This window comes from Gavialis gangeticus, unplaced genomic scaffold (genome assembly GCF_001723915.1).
Source record: "Gavialis gangeticus isolate Ggan-Ray unplaced genomic scaffold, GavGan_comp1, whole genome shotgun sequence".
NCBI classification, from domain to species: Eukaryota; Metazoa; Chordata; order Crocodylia; family Gavialidae; genus Gavialis; species Gavialis gangeticus.
This window is the reverse complement of record NW_017728991.1, coordinates 11,805,092-11,811,275: the sequence shown is the minus strand read 5'-3', so window position 1 is coordinate 11,811,275 and position 6,184 is coordinate 11,805,092. Positions and strand designations below refer to the sequence as shown.

General features: G+C 40.1%; 1 protein-coding gene across 1 annotated transcript in view; it reads right to left on the bottom strand.

Moving 5' to 3' along the window:
• CA10 (carbonic anhydrase 10) overlaps positions 1-6,184 on the bottom strand; it is a 445,670-nt gene that overhangs the window by 160,922 nt on the left and 278,564 nt on the right. The window lies entirely within an intron of this gene.

Here is a 6,184-nt window from a genome sequence, read left to right as displayed (position 1 = left end):
CCCCCCCCCGCCCAACCCACTGGGCTGCCGCAGTGAGCTGAGGACTGCTGGGTCCCTCAGACGAGCCAGTATTTTGTTTTTTGTAAGATTCCCGCCCCCCCCGCCCGGATTTCGCAGGCAATGCTGGATTTTGCAGAATCCATGGGATCTACAAAATCACAAATTTGGTAGGTACCTATCTATTGCTAATGAAATCTATAAAAGAGAGTTTAGGAACTTAGCGCTTTTAATTGTTAACGTGCCTGCTGTCAAATCCTGTGTTGAACTACAATGACCAATGAAGTTAATAAGACTGCATAAGGGGCAAAAATCAATGCAAAATTTGACATGCACAACTTTCATCTAAACACATGGCCAAATTCAGTCCAGTGGAATAGCACTCATTCATACCAAAGACCAATTACCAGAGACTTTTCCAACCTTAATACTTCCCCAAAGGATTTGTTCCAGGAAACTAACAGGGCAAAAACTGGAAGAGAGCTGAATTGCACAAAACAGGTTCAAGACAACTCTCCAATACTTGTTTGGCTTCTGACTCCAGTAGCTTCGCTAGTAGTGAACACACCAGTACAGTTTGACTGGCAGACACACTTTCTTTCTTGGAGGCTCAGTCCTAAGGCCCACCTATGGTGGCTTTAGCACAGCATCTCCTTTACTTGTTCAAGGTATCGGTGAAGAAGTGCAAACTGAATCAGTACCTGCAAACTAAAATCAACTGATATCTCTCTGCAAGCAGAACTTGTAAGACAGTCTTATCCATCTCCACTGGAAACGGCACAGGACAGAAGACAACCCTTAGAGCAGAAACTGGAAGGCAAGAAAATTTGCTTCTGTGAAACCAGCATCTGAAATCAGAGTCAAGGATCCCTACTGGATATCTCCAGTAGCGTAACCAGGGTGGGGCAACTGCTCTAGATCCTGACAGGAGTGTAACCCGCCCCAGGCCCCCTGCTGCGTTTTTATGCTGCTGAGTATCATTAATCTGATGTAAGAATTTCTAGGTAAAAAAAAATGTACCTTAACATGTACCTGGAAGCAAACTGGAACACTATGAAGATGATGGAGTACATATATGATGTGCTCCCAGTGAGAAGCACCGCTTAGCAATGGGAAGCAATATATGCACGTACAAAGCTATTGGTCTTTCAGAAGTAACGAGTAACTTTAGTTCCTACTAGAGTCAATGGGACAAAAGGGTGCTTAGCACTTCTAAAAAATTAGGTTATAATTGTAATAGCAGAGGAACTATCATCCTATATAATAAAAGAAAATATTGTACATGCACAAGTGAATGCCATGATACAGCTGCTATGGCAATATCTGAATGACTGGAACAGTTATGAACTGAGCAACTCAACCATAATACTGCCTTAATGTACTTTTTTGTATTCTGATAAGGAAATCTTTTTAAAACGCTTAATTTAGCACTTACTACATTTAGTTTAGTTTTCTTCACGGCAAAAATGTATGCAAATTAAAGGTTAGGATTAAAGCTGGCAGGTTAATATTTTTTAAATAATGTCAGTCAGTATTTAAATGGTATAAAACCTGAGCAGATGTGGATTATTACATTTTTATACAGAAACACAGAGTGTTTGTGGAGTAAATAGTTTCTTCCTTCTGGATGCCTTTAGATACGTGAACTAGCTTAGTTGCATATTATTTTTGTCCAGTCTCACTGTCGGCCTTTCTTTGTCAAGTGTTCATTGAAGGTGAGGTTAGCACTTATCTACCTGCTGTGCTTCCATCTGCCTTGGAAATGGCTGGATATGCTCCAATCCTGGACATCCTTCCCATCAGAAGCTTGACAGGGCCTGGTCATTTTTCTAGATTCACTTAGTTTGTCACATAATTGGATTTAATGTCAAAAAGCTAATCCTTGATAAATCTGCAAGATGAGGTGTGTCACTTTAGCCATTTTCAGGCAAAGTGTAGATATGGGTGCATCTAAGCGGTTGCTCGGTGTGAAGTTTCTCAGTTCCTTAATGGACCCTTATACTTGAATTAAAGTTCATCTATTTTTTGTTACAGCTATTCCAGAGTAACTCCATGGGTAGACAAGTCATAAATGAAGCCGTTGAGAGCTTTTGGCAATCACTTGACAAACCCAAGAACTCAAATATCCCAAGTCAAGTTTCTGAAATCAGGAAACTAGCTTCAAATAAAATAATGATAGTCTATATGATGTTTATTTGTTTTCCTTTTTTGAATCTTTTAGATCACATTTTAAAACAAAATATATCTCCATCACCAGTGGACTACAAACTTACGTTTTAATGAAAGCTGAGTTTCTCTTGTAAACGAAAGATGCCTGCGGCTGTGGCTTTCATAAAAGTGCCAAAATTGTGAGACTTGCAATAAAAAACAAATCAGCACTTCTGAAAATTAGGCTCTCAAACTCTATGAGTCACCAGGGCACAGGAAACAAATTTAACACTTTTAACCGCAATATTATTAGGAAAAATATATTAGTTAAAATGTAATTGTATTGCAGTTTATAAACATTTAGTACAAATTGGGAGAATCAACTCCTGGTATTCAAACTATACCTGTTCTTTCATTCTGATTACTACAACATGCACAACTTGGTCTAAAAGTGTATGTTTATATATACAAACACACATGCTTAACTAACACAAAATATACCACAAAGGGTGCATCTACACATGCAATTTATGCAAAGCAATAAACTCTGGAGCAGTTGAAGCCAGAGTAAACTGTTCCCAGGCTCAGCATCTACATGTACATCTGGGATGGTAGCAGTCTGAGCCAGGACAGAGCCGGCCTCAGGCTGGCTGGGTGACGTGGTGCAATTTGAACTGCTGGTCAGCATCTATATGTGTATTTCAGCGCAGTTAATTACTCCACCGTAATTAACTGGAGTTGATTCATTTACTACACCCTAATACCAGCGCACACGTAGATGGTGACACTTTACTGCAGAGCTAATTAGTCAACTCTATGTGTAGATGCAACCAAAGAAAGTAATCCAAAGACTAAAGGGGAAAAGACTAATAAATTAATCTTACATTTAAAGTGAAACATGAGGATATAATAATGCACTTTGCAATTATCCAGGGTAAATGCTAATGTGTTTTTTCAAAACATTACTAAGAAAAATAAAATCTTGATTAAGTAGTGTTAATTAATGATAATGGGTAGCTCTTGGGGGGGAGGAACAACCCATAGTCAGACAGTGAAATTCAATTAGTAGTTGTTAGCTTAAGTGTATAAATATCATGCTGCCTTGTAAAAGCAAAGATTCAAGACCGGATTCTGATTTCTCTTAGGGTAAATCTAGAGTTAATCTCCTGAAATTTGCTGTCATTTTACACCAGTGTAACTAAGCCTTCATCTACATTACAAGCTTTTGCTGGCAGATAAGATGACAACAAACCTTTAAAAATAATATATTTGACTCGTTGTCTATGGATGTTTTATACTGGAGTCTGAGCTGTGCATGGCAGTTACACGTGATTATGTACTTCACCTATAAGGTTAGTAAATCTTTCCCCGAATCAATGGTTCATCTCCTGGAAATGGATTTTGAAGGCTTGCAAGGCAGAGAAACACCCAGGGGATGTATACAGAAGCTATCCTGTGCTCCATGATCTAACTAACTATGGAGTAATTTCACCTTCCTGAAACTAGAGTTGCACTGGCATAAGAGCAAGGAGCAACAATTTGCTTTCTTGCCTACTGATTTTTGGAAGGTAACTGGCATGACCAGGTATTTTTAACCTAGCTTTAAAAAAATAACTGTAATCTTGTAAAAAAAAAAAAAAAAAAAAAAAAATTTCAAGTGGAGGGCATGGCTCCTTTATACTGTTCCCAACAGCCAGAGAGGAAGTCTTCCAAACAGCATTCAGATACCTGCTCTTTCTCCGTCTGCACCTCAGAATCCCACCAGTCAACAGGAAGATATAGTTAGTAGCTGAAAAAAACAAGCTGGTCTCTGCTGTATAGTTTCCTTTCTGATCCGTCAGGAAGACTATTGATTTTTCAGAAAACACCATCCATAAATCTGCTGTTGATAGAAGGTAACTGTGCAAAACATGCAAGGTCATCTGCATAGGTTCAAAAGCACATTTCACTGCTTACTGTGCAGCCTGTTTTAGTTAAACTGTCACTATTTTGTGAAGAACACTGAAAACATCTGCCAGTTTTAGTACCAATGGGAAGGCCTTTCCACCCAGAACAGCTGCCTGTCTGTCTGACAAGGATGTTAAAGCACCCACACGGCAGCCTGTTAAAGAGGAAATTCCAGAAGCACCAAGGCAAGTCTTCCATTGGCCACCACCTCGGCTGATGAGGGTTGACACATCCATTCTTGCAGAGAATAGCTGCCAAGGGGTAACAGCCTGTACTGAATTTTACATGAACCTGTCAATACAGTACATAAAGCTACCATCCCAATGTGCCTAAGAGGCAAAAGCAGCAAGACATTACCTCATCATTTCCTGCACCATTATTTTTTTTTGCCTTTCTACCGTTAACCAAATTACGCTCTTATTTAGAGAGTTACTTTTGTTTTCAGAGCACTTTGTACCTGTGCAACTGAAGTGCTGATGTTTTGTCAGCGTTTGCTCTTAATTACAGAAGGATAGCACAGATGCTTACCATGGGTTTTCCAAGGGGTAAAGGAATGTAGTATTTGGCTCACCAGGCTGATGCGAGAGAGAAAAAAAAAAAAAAAGCTTTGCATTTGTTCTCACTGAATATCTGGCACAGGCATTGCATTCACAGTCAGTTAAAGCTGCTGCACTATAGTGAAGTCTGCAATATTTAAGCGTATAAATATAATCAGTCTCAAGTCACTACAAAACAAACCACCAACTTTTGAATATCACAGAAAAGCTTATGTCTTAATCTTTAGCATTTCTTTTGATTTGATGCAAAGGTTTCGTCTTAATCAAGAATTCCCCGGTACAAAAATAAGACAAATTCCTTTCCTGCTCTCTACTGAATTTAAACCCATTTCCCAAGCAAAAAAACTCCCCCAAAACCAACAAAACTCAGCTTATTTAAACAATTTTCAATGTCAGGTGAGGACATTTTAACTACACTCCAATATACTGATCTTCTGTCATCTTTTTAAAGAAAATAGCAAAGCAATAGCAATCTCACTTTCAGCAAGACGCACCAGGGTAACTGATGGGAGCATATGGATCAACAACTACGCTATATAAAAAAAATCACTGGCTTCAAAATAAAATGGACATGTTAAAAAACCTGACAGCTTCATGTCCCTGTAACACAGTGCTTTCCTTCTGAGCAACTCTCATATTTTCTCAAATTTGAAATATAGCTTCATAGTTAAACTTTTGCAGCAGTACAGCTGAGCATTGTCGATGTCAGTGATCAAGTTGGTATTGTCTTTCAGTACACACACCCATGCAACAGAAAGAGATGGATGCTGCCCCCAAACTGCTCCCAAAGAAACACCATGCAAACGTGTTCCTACAGTTGAGTGGACCACAGTAAGTAGCTTCTCTGAGGTCATGTAGTTTCTTTCCCTGCTCCCAACAGTATTCCTTAAAGCTATCTATCAACATAGCTAACTTGGGCAAGTGCAGATGGTCAAAATAACTCAAGACTTTTCCTCTCCCTCCCAAACCTTTCATTGAAAAAGATTCTCCATTTGCGGAAAAACTTCTGAATCTGTAATTTTTTAAAAATTAGCTCTGCTTTCATGATTGCAGGCTAAGGGCTTGTTGTGGTCAGGCATGAGATTGAGGGTGCTGACAGATGCGAAGCTCCCTGCTCTAACTCATGGCGCTTTACAAAGAGCGCCATGAGTTAGCGATCCCCCTGACCAAACAGACATTTGCTGTTGGGTTGGGGGTGTGATTTATTGAGCTCCGCTTCAGAGCTGATCCAGGAGGAGCTCCCTGTCTTCAGCTTCTCCTCCCAAACCACCCAGCTCCAGTGCTGTCTACAGGATGGGAGGGGGAGAAGGGAGGGGAGGGAGCTCCAGGCTGGGGTTTGCCCAGCCTGTGTTGGAGGAGGGGTCAGGTGGATTGGAGCTTCTGTGGGGATGGGACTGGGCTGCATCAGTCCAGCACTGATCGCATACAGGGACAGCCAGAAGTTTAATGAAGGCACTCCATTTTGGAGTGCTTTCATCTGAACCCTCATTAAATGAGGGTTAATTTGTTGCATGACCAGGTATTTTTAAAGCGCT